This window comes from Anabrus simplex, chromosome 1 (assembly GCF_040414725.1).
Source record: "Anabrus simplex isolate iqAnaSimp1 chromosome 1, ASM4041472v1, whole genome shotgun sequence".
NCBI lineage: Eukaryota > Metazoa > Arthropoda > Insecta > Orthoptera > Tettigoniidae > Anabrus > Anabrus simplex.
The window spans coordinates 1,566,516,178-1,566,528,824 of NC_090265.1; the positions used below are offsets into that span (position 1 = coordinate 1,566,516,178).

Genomic DNA, 12,647 nt, shown 5'->3' on the forward strand with positions numbered 1-12,647 from the left:
TATCCTTGCAGCTAGATGGGGGATTCATTCATTCCATTCCTGACCGGGTCAAATGACTGTAAACAGGCTGCGTATTTTAATTTTCATTTCATTTATATTTCTTTGAAGTTACGCTATCTGTGTAAATATAATTTCTGACATTTTACATGGCTGTTTTAAACTACACGAGTACTCTTCGTCATCATCAAACATCACCTGTTCACTGTCTACCGATTATTGACATAAGGAACGTCTGCACCCGATATCTCATACTCGATTACAACAATGAGCGGGTGGGCCCCAGCCACGCCGCTAGTCGTGCAAGGTGTTTGGAATCCATGCCTGAGTGGTTTAATGTAGTAAATAAACTTACGTAACGCATTGCCAGATGAAGGAAGGTCAGCTTCTCAGGTCTTTTTTCTCTCGCTGTGGACGGACGCTTGCAGTATATAAACGCCCCGGTATCGCTCGTTCAGTATCAGTCTTCTGCCGTCCAGACAGCCGACCAATCACCATGTACAAGCTCGTAAGTCAAACATTTATTAGACACACTGTAAACATTAACAAAAAGGAGAACATGGTAGGAAAGTTAGAATTAAGTCAGAATAATAAGCCATTATTCCATAGGGGTAAAAATAATACCGAAGCAGATAGCAACCACACCATTACCTTCTCATTCACCATATTATGCGGACATTACATGTGTTTAGTTAACAATTCCATTATTATTCAAGTGACTCACCATCACAAACATGGACGATCAGTAGAGTCCTAGTCAAGTAATAAAACACTCGTGAATATTATCTTTAATAATGAACAAGAGCAAAATGTTCCTTATGAGAAACCCGTAGTGAGGTCTTTCTCAAGGAAATTTACTCTGATAAACAATTCTAGAAATATTTTAGGGCATATCCATTTGATCCCGAATTATTATTGATTCATCCGAGGGATAATTGATAAATCCAGTGCAAACAGCACAGTCACACTTGCTATCAGGCAGTCACTAGTAACACGCACCTCCTGACCATGAAGTGTCAACACTTTGGATGAAGAGAAGGACACTTAAAATATGGACCGTTCTTAAAATGATATCATCACCCTTCAGAAGTACTGGTTACCTACTTACTATTCTCCGTGCCATTGGGTAGTTCGTCGGGTATCACCTTGGGGTGTTGCTACAGGAAGTTAAAATAGGGAGAATGAAGTTGACCCCTTAATGAAGCAGCACTTCTCACGCTTTTTCATCTTACGGTCGTGGTATGGTAAGAGTACAACTACATTTCCTCGGAAGCAATGGCTCAGAAGGGCGTCGTCGGACTCGTAAATTGGATTAACGGGCTGCCTAGTACCTTGGCGGAACTGTTCTCCCTATCGCAGACAAATCCGGTTTCTTACAGATTCACTTTCACCACATCTTCCTCACACACAGACAGACACTGATTATCAAAGAACAAAAACGAAATATGTACGTATTTTGTTAATCCGGGTGGAATACATGAATTCAATAAATCAAAACCCACACCTGAATGGTTCGTCATCATCAGATTGTAGTAACTACTCACACACAGAAAATAGACTTTAAATTTTAACTTAACCATCTCACATCTGATAGTTCGATCTAATGGTAGAGAAATAGTACATGCAGATGTTCACCAATATTTATTCAGTTCATCCGTTTAACCGTCCAGGGTTTGTTTTCCCCTAAAATGAGCGAGGAATCCCATGTCTACCTCTTCAAGGGCAGTGTCCTAGAGCGTGGGACATTCGGCCTGGGATACAACAGGAGAGGAGGACCAATACATGGGAATATTTGAAGGGAGAGGAAAGGAAGCGGCTGTGGACTAAAGTTAGGTATCATCCTGGTATTTGTATGGAGAAGAAGTGGAGAGCCGCAGAAGACCACTTCGAAAATGACTGAGGCAGGAATCGAACCACCTATACTCAGTTGGCCTCCCGAAGCTGAGTTCTCAACTTTTCAGTTCTCGTTCCACTTTTAAACTTTCGTTGTGGACCCGGGAAAGGAACCCGGGCCTTCGGGGGGTGGTAGCTAATCACACTAACCACTAGACCACAGAGGTGAACTAGTTCTCCAATAACAATTCCTTTACTTAGTTCACTGTGCAAGCCTTTGAAATGATTTCCACTTTGAACGATATTATATAGAGTAGCTGCTCATTTAATCTCCTATACATGCAGCTGTGACCGCGGAAAGTAGACATTTCATAGAAAAAGAAAGCAAGATTTACCTGACTTTTAATGTCGCGAGTTTAGCCACAGGAGCTTCAGTTGCACGTAGTATTGAACGTTAGGGACCAGACATCCTATTTCAAGAATCTCAAATGCATTGACCTAGAACACGAACCACGAACACCCCTTGGTGAACAGTCAGTGATAATGCCACTCGGCTATTACGACCTCTGGAAATATCTTAAGTTATTAAGCTGTATTATATCATACTGTAGACAAAGCTTGAATATCGTAACTGAGTGTTACATGGTCTACTGTTTATAGGAGTATGGGAATTAATCATCATGGTTTTCTTCATTAGCTAGGGGCCAAGTCTCCACTCAAGTAACTTGTCTTGATACTTCTAACAGAAGGATGATAATTATATTTCAGTGTTTGTCAGATTTTTCTAGATTTTCTCTTCTTCTCACCAACATTCGTTCATTAATGTTGCATGTTGTAACATCGTTCGTTCAAAACCTGACGCTTACACATTATACATTTGGTTGAAACCATGTAACCACAGAAACTTATTATGAACAACCTCACATGCATTGGTCAGTAGAAAAGTAGATTGATGTGCTGTGAGCCCAAGTAAATCCTCACTGTTTTGTTTCAGCTCCTTGTAGTCCTGGCCCTGATCGCCATCGCCTCTGCCCAGTACTTGGGCTATGGTGGATACGTCGCCAGCCCCTACTACGGAACCTATGGAGCCTACGCTACCCCCTACGCCTACAATTATGGCCTTGGCGGATACTACCTCAGACGCTGAGAGGTAAGTCTCTTTTTCCCTCATCCATATCCCAATGAGCGCTTGAGATAACAGAAAAGTGCTGAGGACATTTCTTTTGTTGCAGGTATCCGGGGTTACTTCTTTCCTTCCTGCGTAGCGCCATCTTCACCAGCTTCCTCTTTTTGATGTTGACGTGTACATTTTTATAAAAACAATAAATTCTTTCCTATTTTCTTAAACTTTGTTACAATGTTATCATTATTCAAATTACCCGGAAATTCCTTTGTTGTCTAACGGAGTATCCATAAGAAATTCTCAGAGCACATATTTCTTGCGTCCTATTCTTTTCTGAATATTTGAAAGAGAGAACACAGGTCGTCAGTTTCAAATCGTAATTAATATCCTGTAGAATTAATAGTCAATCTTTCCCTTGTTGTATGTATTAAATATTCCACGGTCTATCACATTAAATAAAAGACCGTTCTAAGTTCCATCCCGCATTGTTTTATGTACATTTTACACAACTTAACGAAGTTCCACACATATTGCAGTATTCACCGTGAAGCCAACTGGAATGTTGTCTTTCCTACCCGAAGTCTAACATTCGTCAATGTACAGAAATACAGCATCCCTCAGTTACTCAACATTTATTCAAAAAGAGCCCCCGTGTGCGTAGATGGAGCTGTATTACACGTAAAACGAGAAAAATAATGCCTCGGTTTAGCAGCTTGGGGATAATGATTACCTTTGATCAAGTAGTAGTACTCCAGTTGCTTTGATAATGAACACTAGCCAGTAGCGTGGTCTACAAATAGTGCATCTGCCTCTCATAGGAGACACTGGTTAAATTCCTAACTCCAAAAATGGTTTTAAAATCTGGGCCAGGGGTGGAACGGCGTTCATCGAGTCTCATGTGGCCAAAGAAGGAGTTGTCTTATATGAGCTGACATGACACTCCATTATCTGCAAGCATCTGACAAGGCAGTATTAATCTAGGTAGAACAAGGCCCTTAATTACCTCTAACGTGTCAGGGGTTTTATGTTCATTGTGAATGAACACAAAAGTATCTTCCAAACGTCCTTAGTTTATTCAGAATGTACATACTTTAATATCTGCTTCGTCTCGTGAATTCAGAAATAAGTCATCATGTTGAAAATGTGTGCATTTGCTGGGAGCATAGCTGCTCATTTTTTCGCAAAATTTCAATGACCATCAGCTAGTGCTTCTTCCATGAGAAAATTAAAATATTTTTAATTGATATGAGTGATTAAGGTCTCTTATCATATCTGTGTATTTCTTGTCTAGGTTACGTCGTCGATCGTCTCTGTTCGAATTAATTCCCTTAATTGTATGAATAAAATGGAGACTTCTTTTGACAAATAGTTCAAACCTGCCCCAAGTTGTCCTTAGTTATAAATCTCTTTGTTTCTTCTACTCGACAAATATGAGAACACGTATCTGTTTGCAACAACCGTCAGTAATGTATTATACTTAAATACTGAAAAGTGTTTGACTTACTTTTGACAGCTGTGAAAAGTTATGGAACTTCAAAAAGCCATGTCACGAGCAATTCGTATAATAATTCCAACATGTTATAAGGGAAATACGACGAAGTGAATTCTGACAAACTCAGGTCAGAATAGCAAAGGATCTATATCAGTTAGTTTTCATAGCCTACAGTAAAGATTAACATTTAGGAGTGACGCAAGTTTCATTCGGTTAGCCAGAACGCTTCTTATAACTTAACTGATTACTGTGTAAGCCTACCTTCGACAGTCAAAATTACCATCTAAGAAGCAACTGGACATTTTAAATAGACTTTATAATGTATATTCTAATTAAAAGTCATAATTTTCATGTTTTATACGACATTTGAAAGGAATCAGGACAGGTATTATAGTATTTACTTACCAACCAATTTGAGTGCAGTTGCAGATTGCACGTGTACTTTTATGTCTATAGATCTGCACACACTCAAGGAAGCTGAAAGGCGTAATGTCTATAATGAATATGCATGTATGTTTAAAGTCTGTTGTTCAAAGCGTTTCTAAAAAGTATTTTAGAAATGTTGAATTATTTTACATGCGAGTTGGCCACTGTTCCAATCCTAATAAATGCATGTGGTGTACTTTATTTGTAAAATTCTTCCTAGTAATAAGGATTCCACCTAAATTTGAGGTCCTGTGTCAATGATAGCGATATCTACAGTCACGTAAAGCATCTAGCTAGTTTGCTTGCTCGCTCACTTGTTTGCTTTCGTAAATTATATATATATATATATATATATATATTGAACCCTTTAGGTCCTTATTGAGGGATACCTACCTTCCTTACCTATCAGCAAAGCTCATGAGATCTGTCTCTTGGGTCGTTTCGGGTTCTTCGTCACTTGCTGAGGTAAAGGTAGGGTTCATTAATTCTAATCTATCTACTGGAATGAAAGGTCTATTTAAAGGATTCCTATTTATTCAGGAAAATTCTGAAGTAATTTACTATGTCAACGGTGTCATAGTCAATTGTGTCCACTGGACACCACAATCATTTTTACATAAATGTCAGAACACTGGTGTGAGACTTTAACATAACTGCCTGATGGGCATTCTTACTAGAACCCATTATCTCAATTATTAATCATTTAAGAAAGGAAAGTCTGTGAGATCACATGTACCATCATAGTGATTCGTTATGGTCCAGCCCTCGTAACACGAACTCTGGACTCTGAGTATAATTAAGGCCGTCCAATCGGTGTGTGCCACACAGTGGTTCTACGGCATGGACCCTTAATTGAATCGATGTGACCTGCGTCTATGTCATGGACCGACCTCTAATCTTTTAAGTTACTTTAAAGTCATTGTGGATGATGACCGCAAGGAAATGATGCTACAATGGCATATGGCCCTAATCTAAGTCACTGAGGTTGATGACCCCCTGACCATCCAAGTTTCTAGGCTGAAGGCTAAACACAATTAAGTTACATCGGTTGATGACCAAAGTTTCCACTTTACTATCCCCAGCACATTCACTGCTCAATCAATCAAAGTTCAATAATTACAACAATAGCAATGCTCACAAACTTTGTGGCAGTAAAATCCATTTCCTTCGGATATGTCCCTTTAATCTTTACTTTTTATTTTTAATATTCCCCAGACAACAAACTAAAATTTCCAGAATGCATCTCCAAGTTATTCGCTTGATTAAAGTTATTTCAAATGCGGTTTCACTGAATTTAATAATTTAATAAATTTAAATGATTTAACGAAATATTAACAAACAACAAATTTTATCTCCGCGGACTCTGGTTTCCTCACAAATTTCTACGCAGCTGTGATGTAAAATTCAATATTGCGATGTTTATCTGGCTGGAAAAGAATTTGTTACATCATTCATATCCAGCTATATATCTCATATCGTGATATCACACTTTAAAAATCTAATCTAATCCTAACCGTTATTAACACTTGGATATCCTAATAATCCACGTACAAACCAAACAACTCGCCATATAATTACGATGTCATATCTCGTCATTACCATTATGAATTTTGCACACCCCTCGCAGACAAATCGATCATCACGACCATCGCTCTATATTTTGGACAACCTTGAAATTGGGTTACTCCGTTCCTTATACTCAAAGTTCATGGTTTCGAATGTTCATTACGTCCCCAATTACAGTACTTCACAATACTTAGATCATTACCGGCTATGAAATTTCAACTAAATCCAGCATTTTAACGTTTTCCCTGGTCGAGAATTGCAGTACAATCTCGACTCCACTCCTATTCCCGTTATTATCCCCGCTGTCCGCTTAGGTCTCTCACCCCATGCTCGCTTGGCAGTTACATGAACCACCTGGTTTATTCACAGATGACTGACTTCTCAAAATGCTCCCTTTAAACTCTGCCGACATGATTCAACAAATACGATATTCTAACCAACAAAATGCACAGATATGCTTCAAGATGCCCACACTAATTATACGCGTCGCCAATTTATACCGCTATGGATTTCTATGAATTTCTTTCCATTCCCAACATTATAAATATTCCTCGGGCTATCATATCCCGGCTTCAATGACAGGACTCTAACCTGATTCGCACATCTCATCTCAACTCATATAAAACACTCCTCGGGCTTCAGTGTCCCGGCTTCAATGACAGGTCCAACCTGATTCACAAAACTAACCTCTGTTTCCCAGCTCCACAATTATCATCGACAAAGAACTGGAATAAAATCCTCACTAGAAATTCCGACATCTAATATCGCACAATGCATTACTCATGAATAACTTCGCATAAATGATATCGTATTTAATAACTTGATTTTTACGAGAAATGACTGAAACATTCTACTAGATCTTTTTATTGTCAGTCAGACACAGTTTAAAATGGGCATAGAAAAACGTTTCTCTCCGTGACCAAATTCATCTCCCTTGGCTCTCACCCGACAGCGCGCTTCCTCTCGATTGAAAATGAGTAACCATGGATCATTATTATTAACGTCAAATTGCAGTCAGAAGAATTTTACGTCGAATGAACATCTTACTTTGACATCACAAAATATAGGCAGTACACTCACACGGATGACGATCTACATTGGACGTGATATCACTTCGGAACCCTATTCAATAACTTTTTACAACATTATATGGCACTCGCAAGACTTCAAAATTTTATCCAAGTGGAAAATAAAACAAATGACTCTTTTAGTCGTATTCTCACACTTACAAAACTTAGTAGGGCGACCACTGCGTCGTATATCCCCATTCAAATACACTTTTAGAAATCACGATACGAGATATAAGAGGTAGTAAGATGGAAAGTCACATTACCTTATGTAGTCACACCATTGTTCGTCATAGGGCTCACCTGCGACCCTGGCATTTTATTTAGCCATTTTTACATTCATGGCTGTACATATCATTGTGTTTCTTCAGGTTTCCTGGAATAAAGCATAAAAAAAAAGAAAATACCCTTCACTTGTTTGCGGAGCGCACACGATGGATTATAATTATTCCCGCACACGAATTACTTAATCACATTAGAATATTTCAGTACTTTGACCGTCCTATCTGGTACACTTATTTCTCTCAAGAAAACTATCTCCCCATGGAGTCAAGACTTAGCCACACTGGCTAAAATCTGCAGTCGAACTCAGTCTACTTTCGTTGATTTGATTTCGCGGAGCAACTCAACATATTTCGTCCGCTTTATATCACAAATGCCGGAGAAGGAAGCTTCGTCATGGCGTCCCTTCATATTTATAGCAGTTACCCCCTCTCTTCGGATCGCTCCCTTTGCCGCCAAGAAAATTCCTCTAAATTTTCTGACTTACCTAAACTGTAATTTCAAGAGTTTTGAAAGTGACTACATGCTTGCTACATTTCTGGCGGTAGTGTTCATGGACATTTAAAAATTTTACGGGTTCGATTTGTGAGATGATCGACCTCCTTTGATAGGCACTATATTTTTTTGACTTGGCGTGGTCACGCCGTGTACACGCGCTTTGAAATAGTTCATAAAAATTACTTGAGATTCTTCCGCCGTCGACACGTGTGGTTGACGTCACGTACCCCAGAGCGTGGGACCGAAGGTAATCACCCCCTCGTCACGTGTCAAATCCATGCTATCAAGAATCCAACTTTTAATTTAATTGTTACATTACTCATAATGTTCTTAGGGCACAAAGGTCATGGGTTCATATTTCCCCCAAGACACGAATTCCTTTCGCACAGTGACAAGGAATTTCCTTTAAATACTCCAGATGGCGAAATTTCTAATTTTGACGTCTGATGAACATGACCTTTGAATGTAAATTCCTTTCCTCTCTCTTATGCAGTTGATCATCTTCCGGTGTGCGGATACTGGTTGATGCCTTCAGCTTCCTGGTAGTTCTCCACTGAATTTTCGACTGAGCTATTTATCCCTTCGTCGCCGTCAAAGTCTTCCTCGCTGTCAAAGTCTTCCTCCTCAGAACCTTCCTCAAATTCTCCCTGTTCTATCTCCTCTTCTGCCTCCTTAGAAACGGTAGTGAAATGGACTTCTTCCTCACACCTTCTTCTCCCAGTCTGACCCAATGATTCTTCGTTTAGAGCTACTAATTCCGGTCCGTCATCCTTCCTAAATTTCACCTCTCTCCTTCCTAAATCGATGACGGCATTACTTTCACAAATGAAGTCTGCCCCCAGAATAACATTATAGTGCAGCTTTGAAATTATGACAAAAGGATGCGAAAATGTCATGTCTCCTATCTGCAAATCCAAAAATGTCTGCGTTTTACAAATGGCAGTTTTGTCGGGAATGACTCCTCTAATTTTGATATTTGCTACAGGAATTTCTGGCAATTTCTTCCGAGTAGACAATTCGTTAAAGAAATTTTGTGAAATTAAGCTGATGCTGGCGCCTGTATCCAATAAACAGCTCACCTTAAAGTTGCATATCCTGACATTAATGATTGGTAGCTCTCTTATTTTCCTAACCTCCTGTCTGAGGTGGTCTTCAACTAATTCATCTGGTTGTATAATCCAGGAGTCAATCTGGGCTACTATCCAGCCGTCGCGAGAAACATATTCAGGCTGTGTGTGGGAATCCTGTCTCGTAACCACTACTGGAAATTTGGAGTTTTTTTTCTCGCTCATTTGACGAATTCAGATTTTCGTCGAAATGAGGCGCGTTAGGGTTTAATTCTCTATCCTGGTGGTAGGTTTTTCGGATAGCTCCAGTATGGGACATGTCTTGAGCTCCTACACAGTCAGTGTTGACTTCCCTTCGTTGGATGCTGTCCTTCCATTTGTCCTGTCCGGTACCTGACCTCAGCTCTCTCAAATACTGGTCCCCTTCTCTCCTTCTCTCTTCAGGCCCGTGCCAACGGTCAGAACGTCTGGAATTTTCGTAACCGTCCCCTCTTCTGTTGCCTTCATTCCCGCGTGGGTTCCTTCGTCTTAGATCTGAGTTCCCCTGGTATCGACCCTGGTTTCTTCTCCATTGTTCTCGGCGTCTGTCCCACTCTTCGTGATGGTATCTGGGCTGCTCCCAGTTCTTCCTACCTTGGTATGGCCTGGTGTCGAACCTCCGCCCCTCATTCTCATATCTCGGTGCTCGTGAAACTTCCCTATCTGGCGCGCTCTCCTGGCTGTGATTTACGACATTCACCTGGGGCTCTGAATGCCTGACTATTCGCGGGGCTGATTGATGCGAATGGGTCTGGTCCAGCTGTCGCAATATCAATTCTGCCTGCATCGGGGTTTCGACCTTCGCAGCAATTAATATTCTCTGGATATCCGGTGGGAACTGTTTCTGGATAGCCTGAACCAGTTCTTGCTGACTTGGGGCTGATTCCAGTTCCTTGAACTTAACTAATTGTTCGGTAAAGTAAAGCGAAAATTTCGGCGGTCCTGCTGTGTTATACCGGCGACTATATAACTCTAGCCTTAGGTTCTGCTGAATCTCAGAATTCCAAAATTTGCCCAAAAATGCGGTCTGAAATTCCTCGAACGTGTCAAAGCTATATCGGAAACCTTTGAACCACAGCGACGCAACTCCGTCTAGGTACCGTTCCACAGTCCTTAGTTGCCTCTCTTCAGGTATCCTATTATCGCGAATATACTCCCTAAGTTCTCTAAGAAAACCCTTTGGCGTCTGGGTACCACTGCCATCGAATTTCTTAGGCTGATCTTCCTTAAGACGAATCATGTTTATAACATTAGTGACGTTTTGCCCCTGAGAATGGGTAGAATTGTCAAAGTGTCCGTTCCCTGCAGGATGTATGGGACTACTAGCGTTGCTAGGGCAACTGAACGACATATCTGAGGTGCGGCGAGATTTACTAACCACTTCCTCTATCTTGGCCTGGACTCCTACGATATTGTTCACTAACCCATCCAGTTCCAATTTCCGGGCACTAACTTCCCCCTTAAGAGCCTCATGAACAGATGTCAACTCGTCGCTCAGTGTTATGACCTTATCTTGGGTATCTTTAAGTTGTTTCGATAGGTCTACCCTTGTATCGCCTAAATCCTTTCCTAGTTCCTCAATATCTGCTTGTACCTCCTCAATACTCCTAGCCGTTTCTTCCTGAGTTGTACCTAATTTTCTCATATCCTCTTTATTCATCTGGATTAATTTAAAGTCAATGGCCTCAATACGCTGGTCTACAGTTGCCTTGACGTCTTCGGCTACCTGGTCTACTTTGTCATTTACGACGGCTATCTCTTTACACAACATTTCCTTATGTTCATTCATTGCTGTGAAGACCTTTGACTTATCGTCTTCACGCATGATGTTGAACTTCTCTACCTCTGTCCTCAGATCGGCCTTAAGCTCAGCCTGATCTGACATCAACTGCTTATGTAGTTCCCTACTTTCGTTGACGTGCCTATCGAGGTCTCCTCTAATTATGTCCTGATTTTCACTGAGAACACGATGTAGCTCGCGAGTTTCTATGAACTGCTGATTTATTTCATGTTTAAAGTCAACCTGTGCTTTAGTGTTCTGCTCCACCTTCACATTTAAGTCACCAATGTCCTTCCTAATATCAACGCTAGCTTCCTTACAACTATCCTGAGTGTCCTGCACTTTAATGTCAACATTTTGAACAACTTCCTTCATACCTTTTAATTCTACATCTGCACTATCTAATTTATTGTCCATTGTTCCTACGACTTCCTTCATACCTTTCAATTCTGCCTCTGTACTATCCAACTTCATACTCATACATTTAATATTCTCACTTAAGTCCTTCCTATCGGCATCCATTCTCTCCATAAAGTCCTTCTTATTATTTTCCATCCTCTCCATTAAGTCCTTGATCATTTGGTACAACGGCCCTTGGGCCAATTCTCCCTCCTGCATAAACATACTGTATTTAACAGAAAACGATAGGTCATCGGTGAGCCCGAGACTTCAACGGCGTATAATACGACTACAACGATAAACATCACAACATCCTCCTATCTAACACATCACACTGTTAATGCAATATTCTCTAAAATTTTATTTAATAAAATGTGAAATTCAATGTTCACTCGATCAAAGTGATCAGCCAAAACACTCAAACCAGTATTCAAAAATTTGGGAAATTACACTAACACACTTAAATTATACCTTTCATTCAGTAGATAAATTATTCTCATAGTGGTATCTCCTAGCCTTACTCATCGGGCGTTTATCTATTTCTTCGAGTTCACTATCAACTCTGGCGCACGATTTTATCATCCATAATGTGGCATAGCCTCAACATTATTTCTCTTTTCCTCTAGTACACGATTTTTCCAAAATATCGTTATCGTTATCGTGACTTAGGTTCCCTCATCGTTATCGTGACTAATGCCCCATCGTTAAGTGACTGATGCCACCACGTTGGAAGCCATTTTAATGAACCCTTTAGGTCCTTATTGAGGGATACCTACCTTCCTTACCTATCAGCAAAGCTCATGAGATCTGTCTCTTGGGTCGTTTCGGGTTCTTCGTCACTTGCTGAGGTAAAGGTAGGGTTCATTAATTCTAATCTATCTACTGGAATGAAAGGTCTATTTAAAGGATTCCTATTTATTCAGGAAAATTCTGAAGTAATTTACTATGTCAACGGTGTCATAGTCAATTGTGTCCACTGGACACCACAATCATTTTTACATAAATGTCAGAACACTGGTGTGAGACTTTAACATAACTGCCTGATGGGCATTCTTACTAGAACCCATTATCTCAATTA

The 12,647-nt window shown here is 40.2% G+C and overlaps 1 long non-coding RNA gene across 1 annotated transcript; it reads left to right on the forward strand.

Annotated features, from left to right (window-relative positions):
* Nucleotides 1-412: 412 nt before the first annotated feature.
* Nucleotides 413-3,177, forward strand: LOC136880861 (uncharacterized). Its single transcript, XR_010860958.2, has 3 exons — nucleotides 413-505; nucleotides 2,825-2,980; nucleotides 3,063-3,177. It is a non-coding gene; the product is annotated as an uncharacterized lncRNA (long non-coding RNA).
* The last annotated feature ends 9,470 nt before the right edge of the window (nucleotides 3,178-12,647 follow it).